Source organism: Tyto alba, unplaced genomic scaffold, assembly GCF_018691265.1.
Source record: "Tyto alba isolate M040663 unplaced genomic scaffold, T.alba_DEE_v4.0 Super-Scaffold_40, whole genome shotgun sequence".
In the NCBI taxonomy this organism is placed as follows: domain Eukaryota; kingdom Metazoa; phylum Chordata; class Aves; order Strigiformes; family Tytonidae; genus Tyto; species Tyto alba.
Window position 1 is genome coordinate 13,728,632 of NW_024881316.1, and position 14,559 is coordinate 13,743,190.

The window sequence follows — 14,559 nt, forward strand, 5'->3', positions numbered from 1 at the left end:
GGCTGTTTTCTATGATTAAACGGCTTTTGACGTGGATGAGCAGGGAACAATAGATGAAACTCATGTTGACATCAGTAAGGTTTTTGATACTGCCTCCCTCAACATTCTCATTTAGAAGCTGAGGAATATATGGATGGGATGAATGAACTGGTTTGGGTAGGTTGAAACTGTCTGGACTTCCATGTTTAGATAATAACTTGCTATCTAGTAATGAGTGGCTAAATACTGTGCATCAAGGATAAATAGTGAAGCCCCTATTATTGAACAGCTTTATCAATAATCTGGAGGATAAAATTCTTTAGAGAATATAAAGAGAACTTTAAAAGAATGTTTAAACACAGCATTACATTTGGAGCATTGACTGGTAAATGACAGAACTTCAGTCAAGGCAGTCTTAAGGACTGGATCAAAGGAATGTCATGGATTTCAAGAAAAAGCATACATTCCACACCAGGGGCAAAATAATAGCACATAACATTATGTCTTGGAAGGGACAATCAAAGCTCGCAGTGCTTTCATGGCCCTGGTAAGTAAGAGAAATAAAATTAGCAGTCTAAGACAAGTCATTTTTCTCCTCTGCTCAGCACTAGTGATACTGGAAGACTTCATCCAGTTTTGGGCTCCACTATTCAAAAGGACAGTTAAGAGATTGGTGGATGTCAGCAGAAGACTGTCAAGATGGTCATGGGCCTCAAACATGTGACCTACTTGGAGAGGTTGAAGGAGCTGGAATTACTGAACTTGGCAGGAGTAAGCTAAGGTGCAGTCTAACAGCTGCCTACAGATACTTGCAGGCAGTTAAAAAGATGATGGAACCAAGCTCTTTTCATTGATGGCAGATGGTATAAAGAGGCCAAAACCTGCATTTTGGGAGGTTTACTACCCATGACATTAGGAAGGAATCTTTCATTTGGAGGGTTGTGCAGCACTGGAACAGGTTCTATTGTTGGAGGGGATGGACTGACCAGACAAAACTACAACTGACCTGACCTCTTGTAGGAGATTGATGTGCCTTGGATAGGAAGCTGAAGTAGATGAACTCCAGGCATGCCCTCCAATCTAAGTTCAATGATTCTGTGATGTACAGTGGTCTTTCTCTAGATTAAAGTACCAAATATCCTATATGACTATTCAGAATTTCTAATAATTTAATATTTTGTCAGTCATCTTATCCCATCAGTAAACTTTATCCATAGTATGCAGTCCGTACAATCAAATTGTTGTTGATAATGTTGAAGGTGAGGCCTCCTGGAGAAGTGCCACTATGTTTCCTTCCTTAATCAGTGATGACTTTTTTTGATACGTAATTCAGTTATTTGTTAATCTATACCCCTGATGAGGTGTTTCTGTTTAGTAATACTGCTCAGGCAAATGTCTAATATTTCACAAAAGCTTAAATGTAAAAAAAGCACAATTGCCTTTATTAATCAAGCATGTAATTTTCCCTCAAAAATTGAAATCAGGTTTGTTTGTTTTATGACTATTTTTCCATTAAATCATAGTGACTTGTACTGATTATCTTTCAAATCTGCTAGTTTTGCTTTGGTTTGTCATTAATACAATCCTGTGTCAACTGTTCCATCTCTTTGCCTGGGACTGATACCAGATGACCTTGAGCTTCATGGTGCCCTTTTGGTAAAAGACTTATCTTTTTCCATTATTCTGGAATTTTCCTCGTATTCCAGGACTTTCCACACATGAATATCAGTAACTCTGAAATTGTTTGTTCAGCCCTTTAATGAATCTTAGATTCCCATTATCAGGGCCACCTGGTCTTGAAAACATTTAGCCAATACATCTTTAGCTTTTTTAGACTAGCCCCATAGGAAGTGCTTGCATGTATGCACACGCATCTTGTGGATGCTCTCTTTTACTTACCCCTGCTCCAGTCTAGTAAGTGCATTATTTTTATTTATTACAAAGAGATCCGAAACACCTGCTTTGTTTTCATACTGAGGTGCATCTTTGGGTCAGATCATTCTCTCACATCCCTTAAAACACTTTCGATCACATTTTTTCCCCATATCTATCTTGTAATGACACTAATTTTCTTCCCATACAAACTTGAGCTTAAGGAGTAATTTATCCTCATGCTTCCTTTGATCAATAGTTTTGTATCAATAGCTTACTTTGATCAATAGCCTTTTCTTAGCACATTGATCTGTATTTATCTGAATTCCTTCAGGTTTGAATTATGTTATGGTTTTCATAAGTTTTGGTGTTCATGTACATATATGTGTGTGTATATTTGTCTGCATTCCAGCTTTCTGGAATAAATTATAGCCAGAGATATTTAAAGATGTCATTTTTGGCAAAGAGTAGTCTCCAAAGTTTAGAAAAGATCAAGTGGTGTTTCTCTGATGAGATGAAATACAAAGCCTAAGTTAAATTATTTATATTATTGCCATTACCACAGGATCTCAGTACCATCTATACTTAGTGTTTTCTACTTGAACCTCTCAGTGACCCTCTTTGCATTGTTGAAAAAACTGTAAACTTTGGTTATTTTTCTAGAGTGATAAAATTAACCCCTTACCTTTTTCAGCATCCAGATAACCAGAGCTGTTCAGGAGGGATGCTCTGGACTAAGCTCTGATCTTTCATCTCTCTGCCTAGGAACCAGACTGCATGAGAGAAATGCACTGCCTCAGCTGCTCTTCCTGCTCTGCTGCCCTTGTCACCCTTTTCCCTTAATACCAGTTCTGCCCTTGGGACAGACATAAAACAAACTACATCTTTCCCCCTCTCCCTTCCCCATGGTGCTACCGTCAAGTTTTTTCAAGGTGGGGGTTACTTTCCACTTGATAAATATTTTTGATATTTAAATATAATTGTTGGTACAAGTTAATCCTGTGTAAACACTCTCTAGAGTAAAGGAAAAATACACAGAAGGACAAGTAGAAAAGAGTTAGCTGTAAACTAAGAGTCAGAGACTGTAAGAAAAAGGTTTGTTTGCTTCCCTCTAATTGTGTAGGTACAAATCTGAGAAATTAAAAGAATTAATGTTCTATTTCTTTGCCCCTGTTCCAAGTTTTTGGCCTGACTCTGCTTAGTAGAGTGCTAAAAGGGTAAATAGCCTCATTGTAATAAAATATGGAGAGTTAGCTGTGTGTTTGTTTTGATTCCACCCCATTTGCCAACCTATGCTCTAATCTTAAAGGGAGAATCACTCACTGAATAAAGCAGTAAAGATAACTGGTAAAAGAGCTGCATAATTATTGCTTGAAATTGTCAGGACCAGCTTCAGTAGAAAGTACTTACAGGAGCAAGGCCAATGATTACTTTCTTTGAACAACCTTTCCAGTGTTCTCTAGGAACATTCACCATTATTTTTTTTTTTTCTTTTTTAGAAGTCATTTCATGTCTGTTCTAAGAAGAGGATATTCAGTGATAGTGATGAATTTCACAACGGTAAGTAAATACTATAATTTCAGTGACACTACTTCAACCAATCAACCTTTTTCACTGACCTGAGTGATTTTGAAGTTCCTGTCTAGATAGTTAACTGAAAATATTTTGAAGTGTCCTTCTTGCTTTTCTTCTTATTTACAGTGCTGTGAAATACACCCAACTGCAGGCACCAATTACAAGCAAATCTCCAAAAACTACTGAAAATGAGGTGCTGCTAAAGCCACTGGATAATAAATTCAGTTGGACTGCTGCATGCCTGCAACCTGTAATGCTTCCAGTCGCTGAATTCATTCATCTGGAGCTGGCTTGGACACCTCCTCCTGCCACCTTGCAGACAGAGCTTAGAATTCAGCTCTGCTTAGAAGCTGCTGTTGGGTTGACTTCGCAGAAAGCTCCATATGGCAGGAGCCTTGAGTGTTTTGAGAACATGCTTTTACTTGTCACTTGTGTTCCAGTAAATGTCAGCATAATTGAATTCCCCATGATCAATGTCTGGGCTTTTTTACAAGTCTCCTTTTTTCATGTATAAATGCTTCCTGTTCTGCCTTCTAATCCTGCCCTGGAGATGCATAATAGTTCCTTATGACTGTTATTTTTTCACTATTTTCACTCTCATCTCAGTCCAAACTCTTTCAGCTGTGGTAAGCAGACTATATTTGTAAACTTTTCCCTCTGAGATAATGTTCTTCCTCACATATGTTTGCATATAAATGTAGTGCATCCTGCTACTTGAATGTTAACATTGCCAGTTCCTTGGTTTATTGATACTGAGATGGGGTAGTCACAATCCATGACTTCATTATTTATGATAAACATGTAAGGATAAAGAGGGAAAAACATCCTGGATCTCCCTGTGTTTTTTTTATGATTCTCTTTTGTAAGCAGGGTGAAAAACTAAGTGAGTGAAGTGAGGCTGTCTTATTTACACATGAACACTTCTCAGGAGATCTGTGACAGAGGTATTGTCTTAGAAACTTAAGAAACTTCTAGTCCAGTCTCAGGTTAAGACATATGAAATTTTCCTGACCTTAGAAAGTTTTTGCAACACTGGTGATTCTACATTTTTGATACAATACCTTATGATTTTCTCACAAATCTAACTTTTTATTGTTCTTTTGGACATCCTTTCCTAGTCCTCTCTTCATTTCTATTGAGTCTCTTCCCGTGGTGCTCCTCTAACTTCACATACCATTTTCAGCTGACATCAACCACATCTCCTGTTAGATTCAACAGGCTGCCCATGTGAATTAACTGTCCACATTAAGTAGGGGAACTATGTAAGGTGTTCTACTTCTTTTCCTCCACCAGGAACAGACACCAGGTTATTCAGAAGCACAGACATTGAACCACCATAAACCAAATAATTCTCTTTTTTTTTTTTAACCTACACCTTCTTGCTAAAACTTTTTTCCCCCATTTATTTCACTTTGAGAAACCCCAAGAAATACATACCCAAACCTAAACAGCTTCTCCCTTTCTTTAAAATGCTCGCTGACACTGTGGTCATGTCCCCACGTGCTTTCTGGAGCCTCTACCTCTTCTTTCAGTAGTCCAAAGCAGGGACACAAGAGTAGTCAGCCGTACAATGTCATGCCTGCATTTGGTTCCCCGCCACATACCCTTTGTTTATTCTACGAAACATCAGCTGCTTCTTAGCATCTTCATGGATTTGTGCAGATTTCACTGACCCTCTCAAATATCATTTCTTATGGTAGCTGATTCTGTTCTTTCACAGCACTGATTGTCCTTTAGATCAGAAATCTCTGTCTGGTGCTTGTCTCTCTTGTGGTAATGAAACAATCAGCACCTTCATGACACACCAGGTCACTGCTCTCCTGCTACAGAAATCTTCCTGGAAGTCTTGCTACTCTATAGTAGACTTAAACAGCAACTTATATCACAGTGCTTTCACCAGGGAGGTGCATAGGGGAGAAAAAAAATGCACTCTAGGACTTGAACTTGTCTATCTCTCTCTCTTGGATGGTAGTCTAGTAGTTGTGGGGAATGTCTTTACTGTTCTCTTCAGTATAGAATTGTGTATTCTTTTAATGACTAAGGTTTAACTGTGGAGGGTGATTTTTTTTTTTTTCCCTTCCCCTTAGGAATTAGAGGGCAGCAGATATAACAATGAAAAGGAATGCAATAGGTGGAATACTTTTTTAGAAAAGTAGATGTGATACAGATCATGATTTTAGACTTATTAGACCCTGAGACAATTTTAACTTCTCCATGATGATTTATTGATATTATTCTGCTCCCTATGCACCCCCCTACTCTCCAGCTGCCCATATTGGGGCAACACTAATTAGGTTTATTAATGTGATTAAGATTTTTATGCCTCTTTTAAATCAAATATAAAACTTCAGATATTTCCTTCAGTGTAATACTTAACTATTTTATATAAATAAGGAGAAAACCATACACTCAATTTAATTTAATCTTGAAAGTGAAAGTACCGATGGTAAATAATATCAGACATTCAATTTTGTCTAATACAATTCTAACACTTCTGGGTGAAAATTAACTTAAATACAGCTTTAGAGTGAAGGGCAAATAGAGAAAACAACATTCCCTCAATAGATGAACATGCAGTAGAGACTAACACTCTAGGTGTGGCTTTTCAGGTTAGTCCAGCTTCTAATGAGCGAAGATGATATTGGCCTGCCAATACTGCATTACTGAAGCAGAAAAAGATGGTCTTGATGTGCTGACTTCAACTTTTTCTGTTCTAGAGATAAGGAAATGCATCACTGTACAACAAGAAGGTAAGTGGTGTGGAGGGGGTGTGGTGAGGGGTGTTTTTAAAGAAATCTTGAAGACAGAAATATATGTAAAGATTGGTAAGTTTGACCACAGGGTATAAAGTATGAGATGTTGGAATCCTGAAAAGGCCAACAGGGTTGGTATGTCCTTGCCCCTAACATACCTGGGACCATCAGGCAGGGATTAAGAAAGGGTGATTGAGCTGAATCATTAGGAGAAAAACTTCTGTTGCTTTGTTCTGCTGTGTAAAATGTTGAAAGGATGTGCCAAGTCAGGTATGCAAGCCTTCATCCATTCAGACACACAGTGGAAAATGTACTTTAAGAAGAAAATATGTGACGTGTTCCCTGCTTGTACTTCTGGTTATTTTGCTTTCCCTGTGCTTATCTTTTATACCACAAGCCATAAGAGTTATCATTATTATTAATAATTCTATTTCTGAGTATCTAAGTCCCATACAGGGAAGTCCTGTTCCTCTCAGACTCGTAATGCTATTCCTGAATCAGAAGACAGTTAGCTACAGGACAGTTAGTACTTTTCCGGAGTGAAGGAAGAGAGCCTGGGCATAAAAATTCTTCTCTCCATCTGCTAGTGTGATGCAGACCTTCTAGGATATCCCATGCAACAGCTAATCTTTCTCTCCCCAACTCTTGTAATGGGTGTGGTTCTCAGTTCCTAGGGAATTGATGTGAGGTGCTGGAATAAACTGACATAATTTTGGAAGGGATAATGTCGGAGATTTTGCAAGAGTCATTCTGACACTGAAATTGTTCTCTTTACCTCACTTGGATAGAATTATTTTGCAACATCCCTTGATAAAAAGCAAAGTGTAGGAAACAACTAGAATATAACATCAATCTTGTACAGAAAGGTATAAAACAAGTGTATTAAAGTAAATGAAATTAAACTGCAGCAAGCAAAGCTAAGGAGGGATATGTTGCAGGCCTGTTAAGTCATGAATGTTGTGAAAAATGTGAGCAAGGAGTGATTAGTCATCATTTTTCACTGTGGAATAACTAGCGGGCCTCAGTGAAACTATCCTGTAGCAGATTTAATGCAAACAAAAGAAAATCTTTATGATGCATATTAAAATGTAGGAATCCGTGTGGGACATTTTGGAGGCCAAAAGTATAGACAGTGCTGGAATGTATGTGGATAAATAAATGAAGATTAAGTTTGTTTGTGGCTATTCCATGCATCCATTTAGATGCAAGCTTCATGTCAGACACTCCCACTGATAGCTAGAAATGGGGGATTACAGCATAGGAAGAAGCCTTTTATGTGTGCTCTGTTCTTATTCTGTTCTGTAAACATCTGCTGCCATCAGCTCTTGGAGAAAGGATCCTGAATATATGGACCTTCAGTCTGAGACACAGCAGAACCATTTATAGGAAACAGCTGATAGCTTTCTGGAACCCAGAAGGATGAAACACATCTTCACTTGGCTGTGTTTCAAGCAAATGGTTAATAAGAGATTTGGAGTGAACTGACAAATCTAAGTCTATTTGATAATAATGTTATCGTAGCTGTATCTCTTGAGGCAACTGCAGTGTACCTGGTGATCTTTCAGATTTGTAATGATAACATTAATTTAATTGCAAAATGTTAGCATTAGTTACACATTAATATCAGCTGCATAGCATGTTTGTCATACACAGCATAAACAAAAAGCATATTCCCATAGGTTTAGAAATCCCTCACTGAAGTTCTGAATGTTTGAAGAAATAAGAAAGTATGATGAATTAACAATTTTCAGGTGTTATTATACGGAAATATAACAGTTTTCATATCAGAGACTGTAAAAGTCCCTGTTTCTAGGTTATTTTCTCCTTTCCCTCAAAATCAAATGTAAAAAAAACACATTTTCACAGTTTAGGGAGTTTAATTGTTTATCTACTCAAAGGGAAGGGGAAAGGGAAAGGGGAGGGGAAAGGGAAGTTAGAAAGGGGAGGAGGTGATGAATGATGTCTGGGACTGGCCAAGGGTAATTTGAAGGGTGTATACTGTATCTGTGCACAGCTCCTATTCATGCACAAAGATCCTCCAGAACATATTTGGTGAGCCTAGACAGCCCAAACAGCGATGAGTCCTGTGCTGTGCTCTGAAGAGGACAACTCTTTGTTGGAACCTCTTTCACAGTGAGAAAGGCAGCCATAGTTGAAGTCTTCCCACTGCAAATGCTATTCTCCAGCCCTTGCCAGGTCTGCCCTGGGAACTATCTGCTGAAATACTTCTTGTAGTCATCTGCAGCTGTAACTCGCAGGTGTAGAGCAAGGTGATGTCTCCATAGGACAGCAGATGCTGATTGAACTGTAGGATGTATGGGAACAAAAAGTATTCTTCCTGAAGCATAACAGTGATGTGGCAGTGGTCTTTGTATGCAATGACATGGTACCAAGCAAGAGCATGTGTCATAATGCATGAATGATTTACAGCCAGATGTGCAAAGCAGGGAAAAAGATTCTGTACCAGAGAAGTGCTTGTAAGACACGTTATATGAATATCTATTTGTGTTTTGAAACGTATTCACTGTGGCAGTGTTTGTGCCACTCTTTATTTGTTTTAGAGCACTCGTTAAAACCAAATCTACTGGCAGAAATTTTTACAGATCTAGCAAAGGTCAAACAACTATCACAAGCTTAGAAAGCAAAAGTTGTATTTATGTTGGTTGAGAACTTATGTTGAAAAGGGCACAAGCTTATTCTTTCAGGTATGTGACTCATAGAGTACCACATGACCTCCTTTTCCAATGGAAAAAGGTCACATTTCAGATAGAAAATATTTTTAGAAGCAAGAGAAAAATAATTTTGAAAGTATTAAATTTTTTAAAATTTTTAGGGAGAATATTTATAGGGAATAACTATTTTCAGAGAAAATAACTATTCTGTGACAAATGGTTCACTGAACTGTTTTGAGCATGAAATGGGTATTTCAGTTACGCTATTGTGAACTCCAGTCTGTGAGACAATCAGTAAGATAAAAAGGTGAAACGTTTTCTATTACTATAGTAGGACAGCATGTGAAGCTGAACTCTTTAAATCATCCCCCTGGAGATCTTGGAAAAGATGCTTGTAGGGTAGAAAATATTGACTACATATTGTAGTCATTACACAGTAACCTGACTTCTTTCCATGTAGAATTTAAAGATTCCAGGAGGATTCACTTTTTGAAGATGTGAATATTTGATAGTCTTGTATTTGAATAGAAGTGGTACAGTGACAGACAAATTCAGCAAGTAAATTTCTGTTTGTTGTAAGTATAATGCTTCACATACACAAGGAAAACAAAGCTGTCTTTCCTAAATAAAACCCTGTTCTGCTTCCTCTACTCAGAATGACTGGCATCTGATTATATAGTAAAGATGCTGAGCTAATCAGCTTTTATTAATTGTTCTCTATGGTCATATACTACAAATGAAAAAAAAAACAAACTAAACAAACAGAAAATAAAACAAACAAAAGCCCCTGAAGAACTATCATGCACTTACTTGTTTTTTAACAATTCTTTTTTGATTTGAAAGAATGGTAAGGAAGGCCACTCCTTACAGCTGGCCTGGAATGATTGAGCTCAAAATTGATAAACTTTGCCCTGCAACATGAGACAGTGAGAAAAATTCACATAGCATCTAAAAGTATTGGAAATAATATTCAGGTGCACACAACAGTCCATTAAATCCTACATTTTACATCAGTCCCAGAGTCTTTATGGAAAAACTAGGAAGATCAGCCCTTGAGCTGCTAGTGGTTTCACCTGAGTGGTGACATTTATTTATTTGTGTGAGGGACAGAAGTAGCCATTCCCAAATGAAAAGCAGAGTTTAAAAAAAAATAAGGAAGGAACTGCACTCAGCTACACGTTGGTTTGGCACTCAGTGTTCTGTCTCTTGGCCTTGTTCTGCTTTGTGGTCTCAGGGCTAGAAAATGTATTTTGTTCCAGCAATTAAACTTTCATTTTACGTTACTCAGGATCAAAATTTCTGGCTGAGAGATTGCCAACAACAGAAAGCTAAAATCCAAGGGTGGGGCACAGCATTGAATAAATTGTACGTGTTCTCTCAGAGGTTCTTTTTTGCTTCATACTATATCCAGCACAGAAACAAGGACATCTTTAACTAAGTTAAATATAAACTTTTGATTCCCTTTTTTGGGAACATGTGACTGCAAGGTGCCAAGCCTCATGTTTGGTCGTCAAATGGCTCTCAATTCTTTGCCTCTTGGACAAACTCAGCATTTCTCTGGGCTCAGTTATTACAAATTTTGAAGAAAAAACAGTGTATCCCCTTCAGACACTGCATTCATCCAAGCTCAGAAGAGAAATATTGTAACTAATGGACCAGCTTGACAACTTTATGAAGGTTAGATCAAATGAGTGTTTCCTACAGTCCCATTGTTTTCCATCCCACGGTTACAAAGCCACTGTTAAAAAACCACTGTTAAGCCATGTTATCTGATCAGGCCCTTGTAAACTCTATTATTCAATTAATCATTATTAACCAACCAAACAAAAAAATTTTTTTCACTTTTCATTATCTTGTTTAATGTCGAACATGTGCAGTTTGTATTCCTTGTGTTTCATTTTCCTTTGTCATGTTCACATCTGTATTACCTGTTCTGCCTTGTCTCACCTTTAAAAGGAGGACAACTGTGCTGTAAAAGTCACTGATCATTATATTTCTCAAGTCCTTAGGTCTCAGCACCATGGGGCTCGTGGTCTCATGAACAATCTAATGAGCAGAGGATTTGGTGGCTCTAAGTACAGATCTGAACAATGCTCTTGAATTTTGTTGAAGGATTGAAGCTTTCAAATGAGGATCCACAGGAAACACTATGATGAGCTGTTTAAACTAGTTTCCTAGAAATGCCAAGGGGAAGTTTGAACAAGATATATCAGACTCTTGGCACATACATTTTGGGGAAATGCTCTAGCTCCAATTGCTTTGAAATAGATGATCCAGTAACATGCGGTCTGCTGTGAATTACATATATCAGCAATCCAGACATTGTGTCAGACTCTTGGAGAAAGGGCTCATTTATGTACCTTTCTTACAAAAACTACAAAGAAAAAGGAGGATTTACCTTGCTCTGTAAGAAAATGTGGTGGTTTTCAAGCTGCACACTTCCCAAAGAGGGAATGAAAGAGTGTGTTATGGCAGTTTTGTGTTTCTTGATCACCATTTGCAGAGCTTTTAAAAATAGACTATCGATAACCAGGGGCCCAGTCTAGTGGGTGAACACCTTTGGGTCAGTGGCAAAAACAATCTTCTGACATATGGGCTGAAATGCAGCTAAGTGGTTGTCAATGTAAGTACCTACATTCTCATCTAAAAGATGTTCTGGGGTGATACTTTCCTTAGGTCATTTTGTTGCAGTTCTGATTTGCCTGAATTTTTTCTTTTTCACTGAGCCAGAAAACCAAGAAAGACTCTAATACGTTGGCTAAGGGACTCATTCAGAAGAAGTGTAGGTGATGTTCCACCTGCTTTCAGACCCTGCATGGTTGGACTTATTTTTATATATATATATATGTATGTATGTATGTATGTATGTATGTATGTATAAGGGTGCAAAAACAGGAGAGCATGTAAGCTCTTGTTTCTGTTATGTTTTGGATTATAAGTTTTTTGTGAAATATTATTGTTATTCTTTATGGTACATCATACTGACTACAGAAATAATGTTTTGTTTCTTGCAAGAAGTAAAGAATTGATGCATGTACTAAATCAACCTCCCTATTGCTGGACTTGGCTTAAAAGCTGTGCATGAGTCTAAACAGATGTTTAGAACAATGAAAGTTTATGGAGTGTATGTTTATCTTTAAAAAGAGAATGTTTAAGAGTTCATTCAGGCTCAGGATCGAGTCTGTCTTGGATGACTTTGACTGCCTAGCTAGATTAGAATAGAACTTAATGATCACAGAAAGACATTTTTCAAATATCACAAAAGAAATTCCTTTATGTTGGAATGCAAAGACTAGAGCATGTGGAAATTGCATCGATCACCACATTTTTTTTGAAGAACGAGACTGACAAAAACTCTTTGAGTCTAAGTTTTGTATTTTTTTTTTTCCTACTAGGTTTTCTAATAAAATATTTGTTAACAGATTAAAGTTCTTGACAGATTTGTAGAAGACAAATCTTATAAATGTTCTTTACTTAGAATAAATTAATGTTTTCTTCTTGCATTTAGAAATATTTTAAACAGTATTAATATTTACAGAAGTGATCAAATATTTACCTCTGGAAGGTCTGCTTGTGTGGAGTTTTACAATTCAGGTGAAAATAAACCTACCTTTCTATCCAAATATTATGTATTATTCAAATTTATCTTGAAAGAAGAGATTTCTATGTAAATAACTGTATATATATTTGAATATATTACATGTATGTCAGTATTGGTTTTTTTCTTTTGCTCCACATTTCCCCTTTCTATGTGATTTTTTTGTGCTAGTGATCTTGTATTTACCCAGTGAATATTTCATTCCCCTTTCAGTGTTTAACATTTATACAAAAATATTCTGTCTGTAGATAAACTTTCTTTTAAATTAAAGTGACGTTAAATAAAGAGTCCTTCTGGCATGACAGCCAGAGTGAGCATTAATAAAACTGTAGAATCAGCTGATCCATCAATCCCCCTCCCCAAAATAATAATCTGTCACAGACAGCGGCAACATCTATCACCTGCACAGTCTGATACAAGAAAATAGTTTCCATAATAAAGTGATTCCATAATAAAAATGTTATTATCTTGGCAAATAAATATCTGGGCTTCGTTGCAGTGTGCAACAATTGGGCTCTGTGCTTCGTCTTCTGTGAAGAGGAAGCATTAACATGTGACAGTATTATAAACTTTGTGAAGTGATCTCCTCGTTATGTTACAGAAAAAGTATACTTGGTGATACAAAGAATGGTTTATCCACAGAGAATGGGCCTCTCTCCAGTGTCAATGCTGATTATCATGTGCTATCTGTACCCGTGCTCCAAGATGGCAAGATACAAGCTGACTGTTACTTCAGAACTGCGTGGCTTTTAGTCATTGCTTCGTCTAGGAGGCAGGATTTGTTAGGAAGTAGAAAAATTATTAGCCTGAAGGGATTGCACAGATGAGTAGGTTCCTGTTTAACTGCCTAAAATTATGGGGAGAGTGAGAGTGTGACTTTTTAACATGTTCAACTGTTGGGATTCTAAAATATTTGGGAGAGGCATTGTTGAAGTGGATGGAATGAGTAGATGAATGTCTCGTTGCAGCAGTCGAAGACCTGGAAATGACTGCTTGCTCTATAGCATCTCAGAGAGCACTATAATTTCAGTGCTACCTTCTCAAGGCCAATGAGTTGCATCAGTAGCTGTTTCTTAGTCTGACATGGCAAAAAGATGGATGCTTTAGATTTGTATTGAAGGACAGGACTTGGTGTATACTAACCTCAGACTGCTTCTGGATTAGGTTATGGTCATGAAAGAAGATCAAACATCAGCTGGGGTTGTTGCATCCTTATGTATGGAATGCATATTGCATTTTTATGCATCACATGTAGGTGACTCTGTCTGTTTGTGCCCACAGGAATCCTCACCCATGAGATGAGTGTTCATAAGGCCTCCATCTTCAGTGATTTCAAGACATGGAGAAAGGAAATCACTCAGCAGAGGCTAGGATCTTATCATCCCAAGGCTGGTAGTAATCCAAAGCATTCTTGGGCAAGGTGCTTAATGTGAGTAACAAAAAAGCAGAATATAAGCCAGTAATATGGTCTCTGGCATCTGCAAAAGGAAAATAATAATAGTATATTTCCTTCTGCAAAGTCTTGATGACTGGCAGCCAGAATATACTATGTAGGACAGCAATTTAATACTGTGTCATTTTTTCCCCAGATAAGTTTTTGAGCAGAATTAACTCATGAAATAACTATGAAACTTAACAGTGTCATACTGTCCATTTGAAGCAAATTCAGACATGAATTCTGTAGTTTTTACACAGGTTAACAGGACCATGGGAAAACCTAGGCTTTAATTTGACTTGCAAATATATGTGAAATATACAGATTCTTGCTTTTCTTTTTGTGAGATTTCAATTAGTTATTTGAAGTAGGCACTTTTTTTTCCCCTTGTAAAGAAAGAATGAAGACCCAGAATATATGCTATAGAAGACTTGGGAAACCAATTCACAAAATCTCATTTACCTGTGCTACTGATTTATTTCCTCTGAGGTGGTTCTTGACCAGCCCACCAACATATTCTCAGCACCTCAATCCTATTGCTCAACTGATGATTGCAAACAAACTCAAACTACGGGGAAGATGTAACTTAAATAAGCACTCTTCTTTCAATCTTCACCCATGTGATATATATTATATGTGCATAGCACAGTGGGTATGAAAGAGAACTCAATTTAT

At 37.3% G+C, this 14,559-nt stretch overlaps 1 long non-coding RNA gene across 1 annotated transcript; it reads left to right on the forward strand.

The window, feature by feature from the left end:
* Nucleotides 1-2,695: 2,695 nt before the first annotated feature.
* On the forward strand, nucleotides 2,696-6,170 carry LOC116964122. The gene is made up of 3 exons (XR_004408567.2): nucleotides 2,696-2,783; nucleotides 3,351-3,411; nucleotides 6,036-6,170. It is a non-coding gene; the product is annotated as an uncharacterized LOC116964122 (long non-coding RNA).
* Nucleotides 6,171-14,559: the final 8,389 nt, after the last annotated feature.